This window comes from Chenopodium album, chromosome 17 (assembly GCF_948465745.1).
Source record: "Chenopodium album chromosome 17, dcCheAlbu1.1, whole genome shotgun sequence".
In the NCBI taxonomy this organism is placed as follows: domain Eukaryota; kingdom Viridiplantae; phylum Streptophyta; class Magnoliopsida; order Caryophyllales; family Amaranthaceae; genus Chenopodium; species Chenopodium album.
In genome coordinates this window covers 23,165,815-23,192,671 of record NC_137850.1, presented here as the reverse complement: position 1 = coordinate 23,192,671, position 26,857 = coordinate 23,165,815, and the positions used below count along the sequence as shown (strand labels likewise).

General features: G+C 38.2%; 2 non-coding genes across 2 annotated transcripts; one reads left to right on the top strand and one right to left on the bottom strand.

Annotated features, from left to right (window-relative positions):
* Positions 1–11,197: 11,197 nt before the first annotated feature.
* LOC145590361 (small nucleolar RNA R71) lies at positions 11,198–11,303 on the bottom strand. The gene has a single exon (XR_014101977.1). It is a non-coding gene; the product is annotated as a small nucleolar RNA R71 (small nucleolar RNA).
* A 13,934-nt stretch (positions 11,304–25,237) lies between these two features.
* LOC145590380 (small nucleolar RNA R71) lies at positions 25,238–25,344 on the top strand. Its single transcript, XR_014101989.1, has one exon. It is a non-coding gene; the product is annotated as a small nucleolar RNA R71 (small nucleolar RNA).
* Positions 25,345–26,857: the final 1,513 nt, after the last annotated feature.

Sequence of the window (26,857 nt, the reverse complement as noted above, 5' to 3'; positions counted from 1 at the left end):
GCAGGTGAAGGTTGGAGATGCGATTTTGCGGGTTGGTGTTAACTGCGGTCAGGTGGCTGCTTTGGTTGTTGTTGGCGAGCGGTGATTGTGATATGCGAAGTTGTGTTGGTAGGGAGCAGGGGATAATTGGGGTGTTGTTGTGGTGATGGTTAAGGGATTGTGTGGTGGTGGATAATGGTGGCAGTAAGGTAAGAGTTCGAGGGAGGTTAGCTGAGTAGATAGGGAACAGGGGAGTTTGGTAAGGCTTAAGCAATAATTGAAAAGGCTCGGCTTGGACCTTGAACTCGAACCTACACAAAAACAAACCCGAGATAAATAAAATAAAATAACTAAAATAGAAATAATTAAAGTAAAATAGAAATAAGAGAAATAAACTAAAACTAGCAAAATTAAATAAAACACAAACAAACTAAAAACTAATAAATAAACCAAATAAACTAAAACATACCAAAATTGACAAAATAAACTAGAAACTTTATTAATAAGAAAATAAGACAATAAAAGGGAAAAATAAGATAAAATAAACAAGAAAAAGACCCTAAATACTATAAGAGTGACATAAATGTCACTCATCAAGGAGTTGAGAATGAAGAAAATGTCAATTTTGAGGATTCCAACCCCCTTCCCCATCTTGATTAGTCTATCTTGCATGTTTGTGACCTTTCTATCCATGAGTCTTTGGACTTTATTGAGGTTATGACTAATATGTCCATTTGAAGGGGTAACAAAATATTATATCCTTTTGAGAGAGTTCGTTGGCAATGCTTCATGGGAAAGGGATGAGTTTGAGAGAAACCTTCATCCTTTCGTGCATGGTTTTGAGACTCTTGGCTTTGAGTTTGTTGAGGGAGTGGTTGTTCATCGGTGTGATAGAGAGGATGATCAGGTTGTTTCTCTTGGAGAGTTTTTGATTGAGGGAGATGTGAGTCATGAGTGTTCTTTTGAGGATTCTATGATTGATTTTCATGCCCTCAGTGGTGATGTGAGGCTTTGTGAGACCATTGTTTCTCCTCCCCATCCTCATGTCCCTTTTTCAAGGAAATTTGACCATATCTCCTACTATCCTATGTTCCTCCCTTCTTTTGTTAAAGAGCCTATTGAGGACCCTCTCTTCTTCGATGAGATTCTCCCTACTTGTCCTCTAATTATTGAGGAAATGGGGGATTGTGCCACCCAAAAAGATTTTGAGGAGGTTTTTCCTTTTTATTCTTTTTCTTATTCTTCTTCTTCTTCTTCTTCTTCATCCTCTTCCTCATCTTCTTAATTTTTCTTTTGATTTTTCTTCTTTCATTTGGCATCTCTCTCCTCACTTGCGTGCATAATCTTGTTGCACGTCCTCCTCTCGTCATTTTCCTATCGTTTAACTTATGAAATGTGTAGTAGTGCATTTGACAAGCTCTTGCGTTCGTTGCAATATTATTTTATTAGAGCGGTCATGCTTAGACCTTAAGCAAGCCTTTCTCAGAAAGTAACCCGTGCTTTATTGCTTCTATTTTCTTTTCTTCTTAGTATAGATTCTTTCTCATGAAAATGTTTGTGTGCCTTTTGCTAGGTACATAACTTGATATACTTTGGTGCATTGATATTGGATCAAGAATAAAGGAAGTTTGACTTCTATTTTTGCTAGTATGTGGAAATCACGATTCAATTCTAGAGGAATTTAGCTTTGAAAGGTCTAATTGGGTCATTTGCGGGTATTTACACCCACCTGTCTCCGATAATATCTTTCCTTGCTCTACCTTTAATGGTTGGTGATTTGGTGGATATGTCTTGGTTTATTGGATTGATTTCTTTCTTTTCCCCTCCCATGGACTCTTTGGTTTATGATTGAGCATATAGTCTCATTCAAGCTTGGGGGAGGGTAATTCTTTCATGTTTGGTGGGATGTTGATTCATATATGCCATGCACTTGAGTATATGCATTTCCCTGTCTTTTCTTATATTTCGAAAAATCCAAAAAATATTTTTGTTTACTTTCAAGGTAATTTTGGCAAAATGTATTTTGTAAGTTCTTGTTTTGGACATTTTATTTTAGGACCTGTATCCTTGAATGTTTATCTTCATAAGTGGTGAATGTGTGCACGATTTGAGAGTGTCATTGGTTGATTCTAGGATATTATATGCTAAGGTAGCTGGTTAAGAACTTTTGGGTTCCAAGAAACCTTAGTTCATTGCTTGTGGTAAGATGGAGTTGCTCTTCATAGTGGATTTGATACCCTTGGTTGGTATTTTCTTGTTTATAATCCCTAGTGTGGTTACGTTGTTCTAGCCTTCATCACCTTGTTGAGCGACAATTTAGGATCCTTAGCTATGCATGTCTTAATTCTTGGTTTGACCTCTAGCTTCCCGAGACCGTGACCGAGCCACTTTAGGGGAGGAAAAGGGCATTGTTCATTTTTCTTTATCTTCTTTTTATTTTGCTACAAATTTGTTTTTCTATTTTACATTTGCCTATCTTGCTACCCCTCTGAGCCTATTCCCTTTCTTGATAATGAGCCACATTACAAGCCTAATGACCTTTTGTTTCCCTAACCATTGAGTTTTGTGAAGCATTTTGGTTTAAGAGTTTGTTTTGTGTTGTGATGGTTTGAATTAAAATGAGAAAGTATTATGCTCTTTTGGACCAAGCAAGAAAGTAAATTGTACATATTGAGTGTAATAAAAGCATATGCATTCAAGAAAAAGCCGTCCATAGTTAAAAAAGGCAAGGACACAAAATAAAAGCTAAATAATATAAAAAAGAAAAAAGAAAAAAAGCATACAAAAATCTATAAAAATTTGAAAAGAAAAAAAAAACAACAAAAATATTATAGTTGGTTTCGTTTTCTTCCCTATTTTAAGCATTGAGGACAATGCTTAGCTCAAGCTTGGGGGGAGCATTCCTTCGTTTTTATGTATATTGTGTGTTGGTGTTGAATAAGCTTGGGGGGAGATGGCATTTTTGGTATTTTTGTTTGATTTTTGGTGACTTCTTGAGTTTGTTTTTGAGGTTTGATCACCCTTTTGCTTCACTTAGGAATTATCACCAAAATTTTCAAATTTTTACCCATCCTTGACCTTTAGCCTTAAGTTACAACAAATAAAAGACCCTTAGACCCTTGAGGGTTGAGTTAACATCGGTGGAGGGAGATAGTTTTCAAGCCTATGGAGAGAGTATACATGGCTAAGATGTCGGGATTACCTTCGAGGAATCATGAGAAGCTAGCTTAAGGGTTAATTTGAAACTAGTGGAGAGAATGCGGATCGATTGGTTGGGATGAGGGTGAATTCAATTCTCATTAGCTCTCTATGCTTAGCGTAATTTATGTTTCAATCAACCATTGACATCTTGGAACGTGCATACATTTGTCTATTTAAAAAGTTTTGCATTCATTGATGCTTGTTCCTCTCTCTTGTCCAAATATGAACTCGTGTTTTTCTTTTTCTTTTCTTTTTTATTACCTTGCCTTGGTTTTTGTCCAGAGTTGTTGGTTAAACTCTTAAGAAACCTTCACGAGACCTCACTCGTCCTCAAAGGCGACTTTGGAGTTTAAATGGCGGGCTTGTTGTAGCTAAAAACAACCTTCTCTTTTTAGTTCATCTTGCTTGAATAATTCACTCTCCCTTTCTCTCCTGTTTCGTGTTAATTTGCTCGAGGACGAGCAAAATATTAGCTTGGAAGAATTTGATAAGCGACATTTTAGTCAATTTTCGTCGTTTTAATCTTTATTTCCCTTATTTTCTTGTTCTCGTCTTTTACCCTTTAATTTGATTATTTTTGCATTTTTATTAGTTTTTAGTTTAAAATTTCGTAATTTTAGTTAATAATTTCTCTTTTCTCTTATTTTACTTTAATTTAACCTTTTATTTTACTTCGTTTTATTTTATTATATTGTATCCTACCCTCGTGTTTGTCCTTGATTGTAGGTGTGTTAAGGTCGATGCTCGATTTTCATGTTCAAATCAAGTTTGAAATCTCGAGTTTGAGTCAAATGTATAGAATCAAAGAAGCTGCCCCTTTTTGCTATCCCTAAACCTTCACCACACCCTTCCTTACCCTACACCACAACCCAAACCACCAACACTCCCCTGCTTCCCCAAATCACGCAAACACCAAACATATTAGCAGCTCCCCTGCTTCATTTCCTTTCCTCCACCCACAATACCACCATCACCCACAAGCCACAATTTCGCCACCACTCACAGCGTGGCTGCCGCAAAATAGAGCCACCAACAGCAGCGGCATCAACAATACCAAAACTGTACCACCTCTGCTTCCATTCGAACCCCAGCAATCACAACCAAATCCACCGTCAATAACAGCAGCTAACCACCACCAACAGCCGCCAACAACACCATTTTAACCACCAATTGAATTTGGCAGACCCACGAATTGTAGCCACAAAGCTTTAATGGAGCCTCAAATTGATGACCCTTCAGAGCGGGCGCTCTAAGATTCGAAGCGGACGCTCCTCAATCCTCAAATCCCACCAATTCGAGGCAGAAGGTGTGATCGGCCGCTCCAAAGAGTATGTGCGGCCGCTCCAACGTCACGTGCATAGCTGCACGAATTAATGCTTTCTAACGGCTGAGATTCATTGTCCTAATCGAACGGCTGTGTAATGTTGATGGTGATGCTCGTTTGTGATGATGAGTTTTGATGATGAAATCAGAGCAGCCCAAGGAATGAGGAAGACGGTGGAATTCTTGGGTCTGACTTTTGTTTTGGGGGACTTTTGCTTACTTTCTTTTCCTTTTATTATTCTTTTCATTATTTTTATTATTTCCTTTCTTTTATTTTATTTATTTTTCACTTATTTTTATTTCATTTTTCTCTTTGATTTTCTTGTATTATAAATACCCCTTAATTAATTCACCTTAGATTATTTTAACCTCTATCTTATTTTCTCTCTCTTAGGATTAGAATTAGGATTTTCTCTCTCTAGTTTAGGAGTAGTTTTAGAGAGAGAAAGCATGGATTTCAATGGAGATTTGAGATATTAAAGAAGCAATTTGTGGATTGTCTTCTCATATATTCAATGAGTCTTTCTAACTTTCTCTCATCTTTATTGCTTTCCTTTATTTCTTATTTTTGCTTATTTGCTTGTTGATTTGAGTAGTTAATTAGATTAGTTGTTTTATTCTTGCTTCATTTCTTATTTTACCTTGTTTTCTACGCTTTTGTTCATCGTGTTAGCTTAGACTTTATTTTTAAGAAATGGATGAAGGTTATGTTGATGAATTGAATAATTGATTGTGATTAGTATGCAATTGGTTCTTGATTATTGAGTGTGGATGATGCTTATATGGATTAGAATCTTTCTAGCTAATTGATTTTATGTTCATAATTGTGATTTCAATTAATTGTGCGAAAGTGAGTTGTTTGATGAATTTATGCTAGGTTAGTTGTGTGGGAGTGTATTAGCTTAGTAGGATAATTAGCATGCTTAATTCCATGGGAGTGAGTTGAGTGTGTTGATCGTTCCTAATTGAGATCATTTTCATTTAATTGCAATTTTGTTGTTGAATGCATTGATGTAATTGGATTCCACTATCCCTAGTTTTAGTTGTTTTCTCTAAGTAGTGTTTAGTTATACTTCTATCTATATCTCGACCATCTTACTAGTCTAATTAGCACAAATTGATACACTTATTTTTCGTGGTTCGACCCTTTACTTGCCACTAACTAGTTTAGTGTATGTTTTGGTTTAGGTTTGTAGTCCCAACGACCTATTAACCCGCGATCACTCTTTTGCTCTAGCATCCTTCTCTTTGGACGCCACCATGCATAAGTGCATGATCACAGTGGGGCTCAAAGTTGGGTATTTGAAATATTCCCTATACGTACTTTTCTCACTCTATCATTTCTTCCACATGGAAAGATGATTGATGTTTTGGGGAGCCTTTGTCTATAAATACCAACTCTAGGAGTTGAGATTATTCACTTGAGTTGAACTCAATAAGGCATCTCCCAATAGGTGAGAAAACCTTTAAATTCGTAATACTCTAGTCTTTCTTAGTCTAACCCCTACTAAGCTTCGGGGTAGAGGCTTCGGGTCGGGTCACGAGGTTAGGGCCATTGGAGGCTTGCACATGTAGGGAGCTTTAACGCTTTAAAGTAAGAGCACGGAAAGAGCAAAGCACGCATCAAAGATGTAATTGTCTTTCCTCTTTCTCTTTCTTAGTAAGTTAATTAATTATGTGATTATTAATTATTATGCTTGGTAGTTATTTTAATTTGTGTGCAGATTTGGTGATGGGTTTTGTTCTGCATGATGTCAGACATCACGAAACCCAACAGCGGTATCGAAGTCGCGTGCATTCAACTATTGTAACTAATAAAATATTAAGGTGATTTAAATGGATTTAACTTTCTTGTTTTGCTTGCTAACTAGATTAGAAGCTCATTTTAATTAGTTTTAATCTCGTATTCAAGTTAATTTTGGCTCAAGAACCCAGAGTTCGACCCAAAACTATTGAATTTTTTGTGGAATCAGCGTTTTATATATTATTTCTTTACGCACATAGTGTTTAAAAATGACCTTTTAAAAGCCGAAATCCACCCAGAAAGTGATTTTTCTAGGGGTTTTTCATTTTTGACGGAAAATTTTAAATTTTTAAACCTTGATTTATTATGGCATGTTAATATTGGATTATGTGTATGGTTATATCATTAATCTACTGCAATATTAAGCCATTTTAAGCATGATTACACAATTATAATAGTTGCTTAAAATTGGTTGGCACTTTTTCACATGAACTTATTATTTCACATTCTAGCAAATTAATTGCTTCAACTGTGAATTTTTATGGTGAGTTTGTAATTTTGAAGTCCCTAAAATATTAAAATTCCAATGCTTAATTATTTATTTGGTTAGATCATTACTTTCTAGATTCCATTTTGAACTAATTTTTGATTTAATCATTTTCTCAAGTTGATTAAAGTCTTAAACGTTCAAATTTGTAATTGAAATTTGATAACTGTTCATATTGGAATATGTAATTTTTCAAGTTAACACAAGTTAGTATTGGAAAAAAATTTCATTGGATGATTGTGTTTATTTTTCTTTCTCCTCTTAATTTTGTCAAATCTCATTATTAATTTATGATTTGTTAAACTTATTGTGAGAATAGCCCTTCAAATTTTTAGAATCATGTTGAACCAAAAATAATTTAAAGATTAGTTTGCTCAAATTTTGGTTTGTGCACTAAAATTCAATTTATTTAAGTTGGACTATTTTATTTTCTTTTTGCTCAAATTTTGGTTCTTAAATCAATTTAGAATTAATTTTATGTCTCACAAAAATCGGGTTAAAAACCCAAAAGAACAAGCACGCAAATCGAGGCATAATAGCCCCAAGCCATGCCTTCGGCTAGCCGAGCTCCTTGCCCAGCCCGCTTGTGGCTGCCAAGGCTACTAGGCTGTGCGCCGTGCGCGCTGCTGTGTGAGTTTGCGAGCAATGGTGCGCCGCTTGGTGCGCAAGCATCATGGTTGTGCGTGTGTTGCGGCTTATGGCAGCCAAGCAGCACGAACCTAGCACAATAGCAGCACTGCACCATGCCGAGGCTTGGTGCCTAGCAAACCAAGCCTCGTTGCTGTGTGCTAGGCACTCGAGCATGATAGGCCTTCGTGTTTTTGCTTTTTTTTATGCTGAATTTATTTATTGTAGTTATTTAATTATTGGTTTAATTATTTTATTTAAAATGAGGCTAGGCCTCGGTTTTTTCCGACACTTGCACATTTATTTTGCAAATTTTTGGGTTTAGCGCGCGGCTTAATTGGATTGATTAAGTTGGATGCGTAATTTAGTGGGAGCTTCATTATTTACTTGAGCTATTAAGAACTTTGACTAGTTTTAATTAGGCCCGTTAATCGGATTAACTGCCTAAGTTAGTTACTAGTTTACGCGTGATATTGCATTATTACTTGTTTTCGTTGTAAAATGCATGGGCCATTCACATATAGTGAATGGATGAATGAAATGAAGATTCCATAACAGGTTTTATGAAAAGCCAACTAGTGAGGCCCGATTAGGATAGTAAATACGGACCGGCGATCTGTTATGTATTTTTGTAAATCTAGATACGATCTACGCTGTTGCGTATTTTAGTACCTTAATATTAAGATTAGTCCTAGTCTTAATTACTAGTAGTTGAATAATTGAAGGTGATGTCTTGAAGACGACTTTTCTAAGAAGACGAAGCCATAAAGTTGGAATGAAGACCCTTGAAGACTTAAAGACTCAAGGGGTCATGCTAGTTGCTAAATGCATCTCTTACTTATGTTATCTATATAATTGTGCTTATATATGAATGATATGTTAGATGCATGTTTAGGATTTCGAATGTTGTGATGATTAATTAAGTTCACTTAAATCAACCAACATAGAAACCCTAAGTCCCTTAGAATATTAAGTTAAATTTGCCATTCTTAAATAACACTTACCGAACTAGTGAGAATAGTAATAGGTTGTGCCAAAGTACATCATTACTACTTTCCTAGGGATGTAAGGTATGTTGATAGGTTTGCCAAAACAAGACATCGTATACACATTGATTTTGGTTAAACTCAACGATATCAATAAGGAGTCCTTAGATGTCGTGGCAGTGGAGATAAGCATCACAAAAGCATTAGATGCGACGTCTTATCGAACCAAGAATAGCTTAGAGCTATTAGCAATGGAATTGCTTACCTTAAAATAATAAGTATTAAGACAAGCCAAAGCACGCTTAATCACTTTTGATTTATAGGATCTTGGAATCCTTTTGTTCTCGCCGAAAAGGGACAATTTTATATGCGTGGAGAAGACGCTTAATAAGATTGAAAGTTTGAATGTATGCTTTTAAAATTCAAACTTATTATGTTGTTATCTTGATAAATAAATGGTTATAATTCGCACTTATATTTGTAGAATTTTAAACCAAATTGTATTGTTTTCAATGATTGTTAAAAGGAAATTTTTTTTAAAACAGTTCTCAAACAAAGGAAAAGAATTTCTAAAAATACAACTTCTCATAAATAACTTCTAGGATGGGAGTCATTTATAGCACTCATTTAGCTTCATTTAGGATGAATTTTCATTGTTTTTAAATCTCTTTTATCTCTTTTTCTTTAGCTTTACTTGATATTTCTCTACTTTGTGTTTTCTTTAGTTGTTTTCCCATTTTCTTGCATTTCTTGGTTTATTTTGCTTTTTCCCTTTTATTTATTTGCAAATCTTAAGGTGTAGGCTGGTTCCTCCTCTTGAAGATCAAAAGTGAAGGAATGCAAAAGTTAAGGTTTCAAAGCCCCGCTCTCAGGCTACGTGGATATCAAAATCGGTGTTGAACTCACCGTGAAGACCTCTAGAGACTGCCTCCCCCAATATGTATCAAGTGGAGCGCACGGGAGCATCAACGACCGCACAACAGGGAGGTGCCCTACTCCCAGGCATGGGCGCGCACGAGTACGGTGCGGGCGTGCAGGCCCTGTGCACAGCCACGTAGGTGGCAGGAGCGGCCGTGCAAACTTCCTCCCCCTTTTTCGTACCCATTTCATTGCGGCCGCGCTTGTAGAGGAGAGGGCGCGCCTATTGGGGTTTATTTCGGACATTTAACTAACTCTTCCTTTGTTAGTTTAACTATATATAGAATTTCTTAATTTTTTTAAGAGAGAATAAGCTTAGAATTAGATTTTTAGAGAGAGAAGCTCAAATTGGGGAAACTTTTGTTCTTAGATTCTAGAGAGTGAATTTGATGAATGCTACTTTCAATCTTCTTCCTCTTTGATTTTTATCAAAGTTTTGTAAGAATTCTTTACTCTTTAATGCAATTTTAGCTTTTTATTCTTTAATTTAATTGAATTACTTGTTTGTTTGATTTGATTTTTGATAGCTTGAGTTTATTTTGAATACAATGTTGATGATGAAATTGGTGATTAGTTTAGTTTTGTTATTCAAATTTGCAATGTGTAGTGAGTAGATTACTTGTTAGGGATATGGTGAAGCATGTATGAGTGATAATTCATGGCTAATTATTTTATTTTTATTGATCATCATTGTGATTAAATCGGTTGGTGAAATTTGTGCATGTGTTTGATATCTTGAGGAGTGATCAACCTTAACTATCAAGCTAGATTCCATAATAGTTTCATTGATAAGAAAAATTTATTTGGAAGCTATTATTATCGATTGATCTTGTTTTGCGATTTTGCTTTGAAGTCATTTATAGAGACATCTAGCTTGACCCTAGGAGATAGTTCTTAAAGTGATTTTGATTGCATTTGTTACTTACCCTCACATTGTTTGATTGGTTGAATTCTTACCTAATTATTATGATTGTCATGAGTTCATGTGGATCCCAATTCCCTAGCATCCTTAATATCGTTCTTGTACTCATTTAATAGCGTTGCTTAGTTTGCTTAGACCAACCCTCACCTAGGCTTCAGAATAGCTTAGCTAGAGACTTTGGCATATACAACATTCCCTTGGGTTCGACCTGGACTTACCCTTATACTTAGGGTTGGGTTTGGTTTTATAAATTTTGTTTTGATCGGGGAATCTTAGTTATCAACGACCTAGGTTTCTCCCGCGTCAAAAATGGCGCCGTTGCCGGGGAATGGCATGGTTATTTACTATCGTTGATTGAGTCTATTCCATTTATTTGAAAAATACAAAAAGATTTTCTTTCTTTTAGGATACATTTGTAGCCGTGCCACAAATCTTTTTCTTTGAGATTGTATGCGTAGATCTTGTGTTCGTTCTCTATTGCCTTTCGATCCGAAAATTGAAAGGACAATTACAAAGTTGAGAGTTGCTAGACGTTCTCCAAGGCAAGAAGAAGAGCAAGTCATCATGGGAGATAACCATAGAGTGGAATTGAAGGAGTTAGGAGTTTCGGGAGCCTATAGGTATGAGAGTAGGATTGCTCTACCTACGACACCGGTAAACGACTTTGAGATTAGACCGACCATGATTACTTTGATAGAGAGGCGTTAATATAGTGGTGTAAAACATGAAAAGTCCCCTCAACCATCTTAAGGAGTTCGAGAATTATTGCAATACCATCAAGGTGAATGGGGTTTCTTAAGAGATTATTCGCCTTAATCTTTTCCCTTTTTCTCTCATTGGACATGCATTGGAGTGGTTGGACAAGGAGGTGAAACCAAACTCCTTGAGGACATGGGATGAAGTGACTAAGGAGTTTTTGTCTCGTTTCTACCCACAAAAGAAGAGGGCTGAAGCAAGATCTCTTATTCAAAGCTTCAAGCAAAAACCCAATGAAAGTCTTTATGAGGCATGGGAGAGGTATAAGGAATACCAAAGAGAGTGCCCACACCATGGGATTCCTACTTAGTTTCTATTTAGGAGTAATTTTGGGTTATTGTATAAATACGATTTTAATGCTTTTGCTTAGTACCTCTTCTCTTAGACTTTCTCTCTCTACTTAGCTTTAGATTAGTTTCTCTCTCTACAACATTGTTCTCCATTTTTGTTCTTAATTCAACTCCTTAATTTCGATTACTTTGGTAACGATTTCTTCTACTTTAATCTCATTTATTTTACTTTATTTCTTTCATCATGTTTCCTGTAATTGCTTTGTTTAGTTTATGTTCGATTATGTCTGAGTAGTTTTCTTTCTAGGGTTTATGGCGATCCATAAATAATATGAAGGGGTAAATTATTATTGTTTATTATCAATGCTTGATTAATTTCCTATTGATTGAATTAATGCTATGCAATTAGATTAGGCCTGGTTTAATTGTATGAGTTTAGCAATATTGATTCGAGATTCGAAAGATGAGAATTGATGTTTAGGCTTAGTTTCAATAGGCGGACTAATTTATAAATGGTTAAGTCGAGATTCGAGAGATGAGATTTAATACCGGTAAATTAACTCTGTGATTGTAATACGTAGCGAAAGCCCTTTATGATCTGATTAATTGATGCATTGATGATTGATTGTTATGTTTTACCCTGGAATATTGTTTATTGGTGAACCTATGCCCTAGGCTTTTATTTCATTGATTTTCCTCCTACTTTTATTCATTCCCACTTATACTCTTAGTAGTTTAGTTCCCTTTTATAATAACAAATTGGTTACTTGATAATTTAGATTATATTGATTAATTAGGAATAAATTAACTCGTTTCCCTGTGGTTTGACCCTTGTTCCCTATCTGCATAGTTAGTGGATTTAGTTATTATTTTTGATTGGGTGACTACGACTTTAGCCTGTCACTAAGCTCCTCCCTAGAGATGGCACCAAGGGATTCCTTAGAGAAGAATGCATAGTTAAGTAACCTATTGAAGTACCTCAAGGCCGGATGAATGATTGAAGCCGCTTTGGAATATTGAGGTTGATATGACCCTTCGACCGAGATATGCCTCTACCAACGACCCTCGTTATAACCATGATTGTTTTGCAACTCCTCAAAGGCTGGGTAGATATACTCGGATTCGTCCAAAGGTACGGGAAATTTAAAAATCTCACTAAGGTAGGAAAGTGGGATAGAGTGGTTATTGTTGAACATCTGGAACTTCAAATTACGAACAAGCTCATCACCCTGTTTCTCTTCATGTACCTCGAGGGAAGAGAGGAACTCAAAAGTGGAATGGGCGTTAGTTGGAGCACTTAAGCTAATGAAATTATCCAAACCAAGATTCCAGGCCAAACGCGTCACATCCTCCTCAATTCCAAGCATTGTAGTCATTAATCGATCATAAAACCTTGTTGAAAGAAGTTTATGGGAGGAAAGCCGAATAAAGTTCTCCCAATGCTCGCTCTTTGTAAACTCTATTTTGTTAAGTTTCACTCACATTTGGCGGGTGTGGCACCACCTTACGGGAACTAGAGCCACGGGCTCGTTTAGGACGTCGGAGGGGAGCCATCTACACAAACAAGCCAAGACAATATTTCAAAAGCAAGAAAGATATGGTGCTCACAACAAGTTGCATAACCAAAATGCATGAATCAATAATCAATCATTGAAATAGAATGAAAAAATTTGCACATAACAAGTATGTAAGCCCATTCAAACCACAATTCAAGCAAGGATTCATAAGCCATTTGAGAACAAAGAGTGAGAAACAACATTCTTACAGGCATCTATGACCATTTCAAAGAGCGTGAAGACCAACAATGGTGGTAACAAAATTATAATACAAGCAAGCAAAACCATAGCATTACAAGTTCATATATTCACCAATAATCAACATGAATACAAAATTTGGGGGGCAAAGTAGAAACACCATTAGAGCATAAACCATAACATTCAAATCCAATAAAACAACACATGGTGAGAAATTTATCATGAAAATCAAATGAAATAGAGAATTCATACCTTGAATGAGTGTTTAATTCAAATGAAATGAATTAAAAAGCACAACTACTAGATAACAATCCCAAACTTGCAAGTTCCATAACCCCAATCAATAATACCAAAATTCCCAACTATTGAAGAGAGAAAATCAATTACAAAGCATAAAATTGAGTATTTAAATTAATTATCAACCAAGGAAAATGAACAATGATGATCTTGTGAAGAAATATAAGAGCAAAAATAGGGAAAATGCTTGAATACTACAATGAAAAATGAAGTAAAATGAAAGAAGAGAGAGAAAGAAAAGAGAGGGGTACGTTTAAGGGGGGCACGCAGCAGACTAGCGCGCCCACGCCACCCCTGCCGCGCCCGCACAACTCTGGGTTGTTCTTGCCCCTTTCCAGATTTCGTGCGCACACCGGTGCGCACAACACCTATGATGATGATAAACACGAACATAGGCAGTTTCTAAATCCCTTGGCAATGGGTTCAACATCCATAATTCATTAACCCACCATCTTGCATCCACTAAAGTTCAATTCTTACTCAAAACTTTCAATAAGCACAAGAACACTTCATCTTCAAAATTTGTTACCAAGATTGTTGGCAAACTAACCTCCATCATATCAAAACGACCTAAAATCATAGCAATCAAAGAAAATTGGTTATTCCATAAGCATCAAGAAGAAAGATAAAGTCAAAAGAAAAATGAAAGAAGGTTAGAAGGTCGGGTTGCCTCCGGAGAAGCGCTTGTTTAACGTCATTAGCTTGACATTTTCTACCCTTTCTCAAGGTGGATCATAAAGAGTCATTCTGTGAATAAGACAAACAAAAACACCATCGAAATACTTCTTGAGCCAATGACCATTGACTTTGAAAGGAGATGATGAATTCATCGAAGAAATTTCCACAACTCCATTTGGAAAAACATCTTGCACCATGAAAGGACCACTCCACCTAGACATGAGTTTTCTAGGGAACAACTTCATCTTGGAATTATAGAGGAGGACCTTGTCACCAACATAAAACTCTTTTTTCTCGATAAGCTTGTCATGAGCTGCCTTATAACGCGCCTTATAAGTGCTAGCACAATCATATGCGTCAAGTCTAAGCTCCTCTAATTCATTAAGATCTAACCACCTTTGCTCTCCCGCACTTGCTAAATTAAAGTTGATTTTCTTGATCGCCCAAAAAGCACGGTGCTCAAATTCCACCGGAAGATGGCAAGATTTGCAATAGACAAGACGATATGAAGTGGTGCCGATAGGAGTCTTAAAAGTCGTTCGATATGCCCACAAGTCATCATCAAGCTTGTCCGCCCAATCTTTCCTATTTTTAGCAACCGTCTTCTCAAGAATTAACTTGATTTGACGATTGGACACCTCAACTTGACCACTTGTGTTGACGATGATAAGGAATGCCAAAACGTTGATGAACCCCATGCTTTTTCAACATCTTTTGAAAGGCATTATGCACAAAATGTGAGCCATTGTCACTAATCACCGCTTTGGGAATACCAAATCTTGGGAAAATGATCTTTTTGAACAATTTCATCACCATCTTGTGGTCATTTGTTGGGAAGGAAATGGCCTCAACCCATTTTGAAACATAATCCACTGCCACAAGAATGTATTGGTACCCAAAAGAAGAAGGAAACGGTGCCATGAAATCAATTCCCTAAACATCAAATACTTCCAACTCAAGGATAGGTTGTTGAGGCATTTCATTGCGCTTTGAGATGTTTCCGGTACGTTGACATCAATTACATGACTTAACAAAACCCCATGTATCCTTGAAGAGATGTGGCCACCACAAACCACTTTGTAGAATCTTAGTAGCGGTTTTAGAAACACCCATATGACCACCACTAGGGCCGAGTGGCACCTCCTCGTTTGGAACATAATGCCTTAGTAAGCCATCAACACCTCGTTTGTACATGATGGGATCATCCCACAAATAGTGCCTAGCCTCTCTCTTGAGCTTTTTTCTTTGATTCATGAGGAATGAAGGTGGAAACTCCCCACATGCAAAGTAATTTACCAAATAGGCAAACCATGGGAGCTCCTTCACATCAATGGAATACAAGGAGTCATCAAGCATCCTATCAACAATTGGAGAACCATTATCTTGGATTTGGGAATCTTCAAGGCGAAAAAGATGGCCTGCCATAACATTTTCCGCTCCTTTTTTATCTCTAATCTCTATATTAAAAGTTTGACGCTCGAGCACCCAACAGATCAACCTAGGCTTGGATTCCTTTTTGGCAAAAAGGTATTTAAGAGCAGCATGATCCGTAAAGACAATGGTCTTAGAACCTAATAAGTAACAACAAAACTTTTCAAAAGCATGCACAATTTCCAAGAATTCCTTTTCCGTTGTTGTGTATTTCCTTTAAGCTCCATTAAGGGTTTTGACATGTAATAGATGACATGGAGCTTCTTATCTACCCTTTGACCTAACACTCCCCCAATGGCCGTGTCACTAGCATCTCACATCAATTCAAAAGGTAAATCCCACCTCGGGGCTTGGACAATGGGAGTAGAGATCAAAGCTTTTTTCAACTTGTTAAAAGCCTCCAAGCATCTATCATCAAATACAAATACGACATCTTTTTGAAGAAGATCATCAAGAGGTTTAGAAAAAAGAGAGAAATCCTTGATAAATCTTCTATAGAACCCGACATGCCCTAAGAAAGATCTCACTCCTTTCACATTAATCGGAGGTGGAAGCTTTTTAATCACTTCAATCATTGCCTTGTCCACCTCTATGCCTTTGTGAGAGATCTTGTGACCAAGGACAATGCCCTCCTCAACCATGAAATGATATTTCTCCCAATTCAAAACCAAATTCACCTTCTCACATCGAGCCAAACATTTCTCAAGATCAAGGCAAGCTTCAAATGAAACACCACCTACCGAAAAATCATCCATGAACACCTCCGTTTCCTCTTCCAACATATCTCCAAATATGCTCATCATACATCGTTGGAAAGTGGTGGGGGCATTATAAAGCCCGAATGGAATTCTCTTATAGGCAAAAGTTCCATATGGACAAGTAAAAGTTGTTTTCTCTTGGTCATCCGGGAGAATAGGAATTTGTAAAAACCCGGAATATCCATCAAGAAAACACTAATACTTGTGTCTTGTTAGTCTTTTAAGCATTTGATCAATGAAGGGAAGGGGAAAATGATCCTTTCTGGTGGATCTGTTTAGACGTCGATAGTCTATACACATTCGACATCCCGTGACCGTCCTTGTAGGAATGAGCTCACCTCTCTCATGAGTGATATGGAGTGAACATAAAGCCGCGCTTATACCTTTGAGGTCATCAATTGTATGACCCAAAGCACCTTGGTTCCTTCTCAAAACACCACAGAACTCTTGAGCTTGACTCTCACTCAAGGAAAAGCTAACAATGACGGGATAAGTAGAATTGGGGCCCAAGAATTCATACCTAAAGTATGATGGTTGACATTTGTGCTCTACAATTGGAACACCTTTACCTTCCTTGGTTGAGGCCACTTGCAATGATCTTGACTTGAAATTCCCATGCAAATGTGATCATCACTCTCTTCCATGCTCTCATCAATGACTTTTTCAAAGAAAGCCATTTCCTTGCCGTGCTCACCTATATTTTCCTTATTTAACAAAACACACTCAAGTGGATCATTATAAGTGAGCAAGTGCTCATGCATAGAATTCACAATATCATCCAAGATTCCAACTCTCATGCAATTTTCAGTGGAGAAGAAAGATATTTCATGCTTTCATTCAAATCAAATTCAATGACTTCTTCTCCAACTTTGAGTGAATTCTTAGCACTTTTAACATCAATCATGACACCCGAGGTAACAAGAAAAGGTCTACCAAATGTGATAGGAATATTGGAATCCTCATACATTTCTAGAACAAAAAAGTCAACCGAAATTACAAACTTTCCTACCCTCAAAGGAACATCCTCTACCTTACCTTTTAGAATCATAATTGATCTATGGGCTAGTTGCAAGGTAATGTTGGTAGGCAAAAGTTCCCCTAACTCAAGTCTTTGATAAACCGAATATGGCATAAGGCTAACACTAGCTCCTAAGTCACACAAGGCATTATCAATTTAAATCTTATAGATAGCACAAGGGATAGAAAAGTTTCCGGGATCCTTTAACTTGGGAGACATCTTGTTCATAATGATTGCACTACAATTCTCGGTCAATTGTAATGTGGCTAATAAACAAGAAAAAGTCAAGGAAACAACATGGGTAGCAAGAAGGGAACAAATGTAACTAATATCATCTGAAGGCCACCTAAAGAACAAATGCCTTCGTCATCCTCATGTGCATAATAATGAGCCATGAAACACTACTCATAGTTGCAAACCAATACTCAAATTCATTGACATACCAGGAACTAACACACAATTCCTCACCAAATCAACTAGTCAAGCACTATATTCACAAGTAGTTGGGCAAAATTGACGCATGTTAAGGCATCCAAGCAATCAAACTTCAAATCATGATCAACAAATCCACAATGCTCATCATCATATACCAAGAATCAAAACAATATTTTTCAAGTATGGGGCACAGGGAAGCATGATTCATAATTCATTGGAACGTATTTTTGTATTTTTCATATAGGAAAGCAATAAAAACTACACTAGAAAGAAAATAAATCTATACTAGAAAGCAATAAATAGAGAAAGGAGAGAAAGAATTACCATATGTACAAGATCATCTCCCCCAAGCCAAATCAAGCAATGCCCTCATTGACTTGGGAGTGTAGCTAGGAGTAGCTACTCCTCATCCTCATCCTCATCCATCCTCGAGTAGCCTCCGCCATGGCTAGATCCGGCACCTCCATGGCTCAAACCAACACCTCCATAACCCGAACCACCTACAAAATAGTTAGGGTCCACATTCCCCCCAAGCCCACCAAAAGGAGCATCGACCCCATAACCATGGACCGAAGAAATAGTCCACATAACTACCATAGCTACCGGGGGTCGAATACCCTCCTTGGGGGTATTGAAACCAATCGAGAACAAGGGCCTCGGGTGGAATAGCCCCTCGGCGGGCATAGTCATCATACATGGGGTATAAACCCCTCCCTAGGTTTCGCTCCACATGCCCAACCCGTCTATCTAGAGAACCTACTCTAGTGTCAAGGTTTCGCACTAAACCCTCTACTCTTCCTTGTCCCCTCTCAATCCTATCTAATTGGATCTTAAAAACTGAGAAGTCATATGGGGCATTAGGATCAATGTTATAATCAACGGAAGAGGTAGGGATGTCATGCATGTAGGGTTGGGGCGGTGGTTTGAATGGAGATTGTGGGTGGGGTGGTGTATGGTGAGCCGCTTGAGCCTCCCCTTGACCATCTAACTCGAATGTATAGGAAGGCTTACCCTTCTCAAACTTAGTCAAGGTGGGGTTAGGTAGCTTAAAGGCTTGGTCCTTCCTACCTGATTCTCGGGGGATTATCCACCACATCTCGCCACCCATGTGTTGGATCCAATTAAGGCCTCCTAGGTAAGCAAGGTCCATAAGGGTAGAGCCTTCTACTTTTCTATGGTCGGTAGGGTTGAAACCTAGGTGTTTGACCGCAATGTGGGTAACCAACCCACCAAAATAAATAGGTGCCCTAGACCTACCGCCCTCGGCCGCATTGGCCGCCCGTTGGAAGTGTTAGGCTATCCTATGCGAGATGTTCAATTTCTTGCCTCTTGGGATCACATAGGAGGCCAACAACTCGAGCTCATCCCTCCTTGCATTGGCCGGTTCATGCCTCCCAAAGATGGTGGGGCCAACAAACCGTTACCAAAATTTTGGCACGGGATGTTGAATCTAAGCTCCCTTAGCATGTTGGAGGTTAGTTATACCCTCCCCTGTGAGTTTTTGATAGACCACGGCAATATGGTCTTGGGATAGTTCAATAGGTTTATCCGATTTTAACTCAAACAATTTACCAAATTCCTTCAGAGTCATTCTCACATCATTGTTAAGCAATCGGAATTGAACATGAGTAATAATAGCATTAGATTTAATCATATTAAAGCTAGAAATAAATTCCACGGTCAAATAATCATATGTATCATAATGCATTTGAAAGAAACCACTCATGCCAATGCCCTTAAACAATTTTTCCATAGGTTTATCAATTCCTAATCTAGCTAGAGTGGGATGATGAACAAAACGGGTAGAAATTATCTGCCTCGTAATGAGGTTGAGCATCCTAGCCTTTTGTTCGGCGGAAGTGACCACCACCTCGCTTCACCCCGGAATTTGGAGTTCTGGGTCAACCATAGGTGGTTGTTGCTGCCTTGAACTCTCACCCCTTTGTGTTCTTGATCGCTTGAGAGCCGTTGAAGGTGAATTGACAAACTTTGAAGCTTTCTCTCTCTTAGGGTTTTCAAAAATTATGAGAGAAAGTAGTGGAAAGTATATGGAGAATGTAGAGGAAGGTGAGAGGTTTAAGAATATGTAAAAATATTTGAGTTTGGATGGAAGAATTTGAGGAGGTCTTAAAGAGAAGATGAGTTTAGAGTGTTTGTTAATGGAGTTTAGAGAGAAAGAGTGTTTGAAAAAGGAGAAATAAGGAGGAAAGTGAAAAGAAAAAAAAAATAAAGGAGGGTTTGATAACCCGGATAAAAGGCGCGCCCGATCGGGCAAATCTTTAGCATTCCTTTTCACAGCTTGCGCGCCTGATCGGTCGAGATCCGCCCGATCGGGCGCGAGAGGGGGGTCGAACCTTGCTCGATTCCCTCGCCCAATCGAGCGAGATTTGCCCGGGATTTCTTTTTTGTGCACTCGATTTCTTCGATTTCGCGCCCATTCGGGCGTATCCGCCCGATTCGGGCGAAATTTCACTCGATTTCTCCTTCACTTGCGCGCCCGATCGGGCAAGGGTAGCCCGATCGGGCGAATTTTCGCTCGATTTTTTGCTCGCTTGCGCTCCCGATCGGGCGAGGATAAGGCTCGATTTGAACCTTACTCTTGCGCCCGATCGGGCGCCTACCCAGTTCGGGACACTCAATTCTCTTTAACTTTTTCTCTTGAATACTCTTTACTTGTTCAAAACCTGTGCAAAAAGACACTTTGAAAAGGTAAAATGCACTCTCCTCACCTCTCAAAATAAAATAAAAAATAAAAGAAAGGAAAAAAGTTAGTCTAGAAAGCAAGAAATACGGGTTGCCTCCCGCAAAGCGCTGGTTTATCTAGATCCCGCACGACCCTCTTACCACAATGTAACTCAAGGTGAACCGGAAGCGGTTAGGTGAACTAATTCAACCGCACCGATCGTAGCCCCTTCATGGTACATCTTGAGTCTTTGACCAATAACCTTGAACTCGTTACCTTGCTCATCAAACAATTCCACAGAACCAAACTTATTAGCCCTTTTTACAGTAAAGGGACCCAACCACCTTGACTTCAACTTTCCTGGGAAAAGTTTAAGTTTAGAGTTGAACAACAACACCTTGTCACCCTCTTTAAACTCTCTTGGAAGGATCATCTTGTCGTGTCATCTTTTTGTTTTCTCCTTGTAGACTCGTGCACTATCATAGGCCATCAACCTAAACTCATCGAGTTGGTTAAGTTGAAGTAACCGCTTTTCTCCCACTAGCTTAGCATCCAAATTAAGTTCCTTAATAGCCCAATATTCCTTGTATTCTAATTCCACCGGAAGATGACATGCTTTATCGTACACAAGTCTATAGGGGGTAGTACCTATTGGGGTCTTAAATGCAGTTCTTTATGCCAAAAGGGTGTCATCCAACTTATCGCTCCAATCTTTTCTTGATTTGGCTACCACCTTCTCTAATATGACCTTGATTTCCCTGTTGGAAACTTCAACTTGGCCACTAGTTTGGGGATGATAGGCGAGACCTGTCCTATGGTATACACCATACTTCTTGAGAAGGGTGTCTAACTTCCGCTCATGAAAGTGAGATCCTCCATCACTGATTATAGCTCTAGGTACTCCAAATCGTGGAAAGATGGTCTTCTTGAAAAGTCTATGGACCACCATGGCATCATTGGTAGGAATGGCAATGGCCTCAACCCACTTGGATACATAGTCGACGGCGACAAGTATATAACGATTCCCATTTGAAGAAGGGAACGGTCCCATGTAATCAACACCCCAAACATCAAAAATTTCTACTTCCAAAATCCCAGTTTGAGGCATCTCATGTCGCCGCGAAATGTTGCTAGTCCTCTGGCAAGAGTCACAAGCCTGCACAAAAGTGTTAGCATCCTTGAACATGGTGGGCCAATAGAAACCTGAATCATTAATCTTGGCCACCGTTTTGGTAGGGACCATGATGTCCACCATAAGGTGAAGTGTGGCAGCTAGTAAGAATGCCGTGGACTTCCCATTCGGGAAAACACCTGCGAAATAATCCATCTGCACACTCACGAAACAAAAAAGGATCATCCCAAAAATAATGTTTAACATCATAAAGGAATTTCTTTTTCTATTGGTAGGATACGTCAGGTGGTAGAGTATCGCCCACTAAATAATTAGCAAAATCGGCATACCATGGGTGCTGCTCTATAACTGCATACAAGTGATCATCAGGGAAAGAGTCATCTATCGGAAGAGAATTCTTACCCTCATCATACCTGATACGTGACAAGTGATCTGTCACAACGTTCTCTACACCTTTTTTGTCTTTTATTTCAACATCAAAGTCCTGGAGTAAGATAACCCAACGGAGTAGCCTAGGCTTTGATTCTTCCTTGGCTATCAGATACTTCAGAGCTGCATGGGCAGTAAAAACAATAAAATTAGAACCAACTAGATATGATCTAAATTTTTCTAAAGCATAAATCACAGCAAGAAACTCCTTCTCCGTGGTCGCATAGTTAACTTGGGCTTCGTCCAAAGTTTTACTTGCATAATAAATAGCATGCAAAACGTTGTTCTTTCTCTGTCCGAGCACGGTTCCTAGTGCAAAGTCACTTGCATCACACATAATCTCGAAAGGAAGATTCCAATCGGGTGCACATATGATGGGTGCCGATATCAAAGCCTGCTTTATCCTGTTAAAAGCCTCAAGACACTTGTCAGTAAAAACAAAAGGGGCATCCTTGAGTAAGAGCTGAGTTAGTGGTTTATTTAGAAAAATCTTTGATAAAGCAACGATAAAACCCCACATGACCTAAGAAACTTCTAACTCCCTTAACATTAACTGGAGGAGGTAATTGCTCAATCACAGAAACCTTAGCTTTATCTACCTGTATACCCTTATCATATACAATATGACCAAGAACTACTCCGTCTGTCACCATAAAGTGACATTTCTCCCAATTTAATACCAAATTGCATTCTTCACATCTTTTCAAAATTTTAGCGAGATTTACTAAGCATGCATCAAATGAAGAACCATACACACTAAAATCATCCATAAAGACTTCCATAATAGACTCTATGAAATCAAAAAAAATGCTCATCATGCAACGTTAAAAGGTAGCGGGGGCATTACATAAACCAAAAGGCATCCTACGATATGCAAAAGTACCATAAGGGCATGTAAATGTAGTCTTTTCTTGATCTTCAGGGTGAATCGGAATTTGGAAAAATCCCGAATACCCATCCAAATAGCAAAAGAATTTATGATTAGCTAACCTTTCAAGCATTTGATCAATTCATTTTTCTCATTTTTAATCACAGTCATCCCGCCCTTTTTAGGAACCACCTATACAAGACTTACCCACTTCGAGTCAGAAATAGGATAGATAATACCTGCATCAAGTAATTTCATCACCTCTTTCTTAACTACTTCCTGCATATTAGGATTCAACCTCCTCTAGGGTTGAATGCAGGGCTTATAATTGTCCTCTAGATGTATCCTGTGCATACAAAAATCAGGGCTAACACCCTTGAGATCATCAATACTGTACCCTATTGCCCTTTTTTGGGTTCTAAGAACCTCTAGAAGTTGGGAAGTTTGAGGGTCTTCAAGTGCAGTACTAATGATCACAGGGTACAATTCCTGCTCATCAAGAAAAACATATTTTAAATGAGAAGGGAGAGGTTTTAGTTCAGGTTTCTTCACCTCTGCAGGTTTTGATTCCTGAACCAATTTTACTACCTTTTTACTCTCTTTAGGATCGAGTTCTTCTATGGCAAGAGCTTTCTCAATGGCATCCACCTCTTTGCTCCAAATACTCGCATCACCTGCAGACAAATCTCCACAAAGTATTTCTTCCAAGGGATCCCTTGCAAGAACCTGTGGTAAGCTTTCTTCACAGATATCATCCATTATATCAATCACATCAATTAAACAACAATTTTCCTCTAGCATAGGTCCTTTCAAAACCTTCCCTAAATTAAAAGTGATATTATCATCTCCAACAAAAAGGGTTAGTTTACCATTTTTAACATCAATTATGGCTCCTGCAGTATGGAGGAAAGGCCTACCTAATATAATGGGAATTTGTGTATCCTCAGCCATGTCTAAAACAACAAAATCAACAAGGATAAAAAATTTACCAACTCTAACAGGGACATCCTCTAAAATACCTAAGGGGAATTTAACAGAACGATCTGGCATTTGCAAAGTAATAATACTAACTTTTAAATCACCCATATCAAGTTTAGAACATATAGACGATGGCATAACACTAACAGAAGCACCCAAATCACACAATGCTTTATCAATGAAGACATTACCAATATGACAAGGGATTGAAAAACTACCAGGGTCCTTTAACTTAGGAGGGGATTTATTTTGCAATAAAGCACTACATTGCTTTGTAAAAGCCACAGTTTCTACCTCATTAAAGGCCCTTTTCCTAGTCAGAATATCTTCCATAAATTTAGCATATGCAGGAACCTGTGTAATAAGCTCTGTAAAGGGAACTGTTACCTGCAAATTTTTCACAACCTCCAAAAACTTACCAAACTGCTTATCCAATTTAGTTTTCAATTGACGATTTGGGAATGGTAGTTTGATAACTGGTTATTGTGCTTCTCTACTCTTCTCTTGAGTAGTATCCTTCCCTGAAGTTGTACCCTGCAATGTAGTATCAAAAATGTTAGTTTTACCTTGGAGCCTTGCAAGAACATCAGGTATAATGGAATCAGGATTAGCAATTTTAATTAAATCATATTCATCCTCTTTGGGTATAGGGGGCCCGTCGTAGTGTGAACCGCTTCTCAGGGTAATTGCATTTGCATGATCCGTAGGTGGTATTCCTTGCGATGGTAGAACTCCCTACTGGCGAGTTTGTAGAGTAGAAGATAATTGGGCAATTTGGGTATCCATGACTTTATTATGGGCTATAATTGAGTCAATCTGTGTATCTCTACTCTCCATATGCTTTTGCATATTAGTTAACATCGCTCTAATTTCTGACAATGCAGGGTCAGAAGATGGAGTAGGGGTTTGTGCTGGGGCTTTTTGGTTAGAGTGGGGATGGTAATATTTCTGCTGTGAAGGGAGTGCTTGTTGTGGTTGTTGTGGAGCTGAAGGATTTTGAACATTGGTACTCTAATAGGATAAGTATGGTTGGTTCCGGAGGCCAGGATTATAGGTGTTGGAGTATGGGTTATATTGCCTATAGGTTTGGAAGGCATTAACCTGCTCTGTAGAACTCCTGCAATCTTGCTCCCAATGTGCTACAATACCACAATTTTAACAAAAAGCTTCATTAGAATTATTATAAACAACAGAAACATTAGCAACAAAAGTAGGAATAGCACTACTAAGACTATCTAGTTTCTGGCAAATAGATGTAAGTTGGGCTTGCAAAAAGGATACTGAATCAACGTGGTATTTGCCTTTGTTTGCAAAGCCTTTAAAATTCCCATATTGGGAATTATGTATTGTCATATCTTCAATAACTTGACCTGCATCATCAACATTAAGATTCATAAATCTACCACTAGCCGCGGAGTCTAGAATCGTCCTAGATGTATTTCCTAATTCGTTGTAAAAGGCTTGAATCAACTGCCACTGTGCTAGATTATGATGGGGACACTCCCTATGAAGATCTTTGAATCTCTTCCAAGCTTCATATAGCGCTTCATCTGGCTCTTGGGCGAAATTCTGAATTGCACTTCTCAATAGAGATGTTTTTTCTGTAGGGTAATATTTGTTATAAAAATTCAAAGAAAGAGTTCCCCAGTTAGTAATACCTAGTGCAGTTCTATTCAAACCATTAAACAACAGTTTAGCTTTTCCACATAATGAAAAGGGAAAAAGAATCTCCTGATCTGGTCCTACATAACCCCATTCTGCCTAATAGTATTGCAGTACTGACAGAAATCAGCAACGTGAAGATTTGGGTCTTCACCCTTGGCTCCACTGAACTTCTTCCTTTCTATCATAGTTATGAATTGGGGCTTGATCTCGAACTGGAGTCCCTCGAGATCTGGAGTAAGTGAAAGGTGTGGAAAATCCGTCAGGGACGGTTGCGAGTAATCGCTGAGCTTCTTAGGTGATGTCATCTCTGATTTTGAATCTGAAGGAACTTCTGAATCACTAGAATCAGTTGGCGGATAGTTAGGAATATCGTTACTCCCAGAACCTGCCAGGATTTGTCTGTAGAGATTCTTTTATCTATGGAAAGAGCGCTCGATCTCAGGATCGAAGGAATATAACCTGATCTGGAACCCCTAGGCATAAACAAAAAACTAAAAAGACAAATATGAGAATTGCCTCAAAGAACTAACGTTCTCTCAGACAAAATAAAATAATCTAGACTACAAAGAAAATCAGAAATAAAAATTAAAACCGTCTCCCCGACAACGGTGCCAAATTTTGACAGGCTAAAGTTGTAGTCACCCAATCAAAAATAATACCTAAATCCACTAACTATGCAGATAGGGAAGAAGGGTTGAACCACAGGGAAACTTCTTTCAACAAGGTTTTATGATCGATTAATGACTACAATGCTTGGAATTGAGGAGGATGTGAGGCGTTTGGCCTGGAATCTTGGTTTGGAGGATTTCATTAGCTTAAGTTCTCCAACTAACGCCCATTCCACTTTTGAGTTCCTCTCTTCCCTCGAGGTACATGAAGAGAAATAGGGTGGTGAGCTTGTTCGTACTTTGAAGTTCCAGATGTTCAACAATAACCACTCTATCCCACTTTCCTACCTTAGTGAGATTTTTAAATTTCTCGTACCTTTGGACGAATCTGAGTATATCTACCCAGCCTTTAAGGAGTTGCAAAACAATCATGGTTATAACGAGGGTCGTTGGTAGAGGCATATCTCGGTCGAAAGGTCATATCAACCTCAATATTCCAAAGCGGCTTCAATCATTCATCCGGCCTTGAGGTACTTCAATAGGTTACTTAACTATGCATTCTTGTCGAAGGAATCCTTCGGTGCCATCTCTTGGGAGGAGCTTAGTGACAGGCTAAAGCTGTAGTCACCCAATCAAAAATAATACCTAAATCCACTAACTATGCAGATAGGGAAGAAGGGTCGAACCACAAGGAAACGAGTTAATATATTCCTAATTAATCAATATAATCTAAATTATCAAGTAACCAATTTGTTATTATAAAAGGGAACTAAACTACTAAGAGTATAAGTGGGAAGGAATAAAAGTAGGAGGAAAATCAATGAAATAAA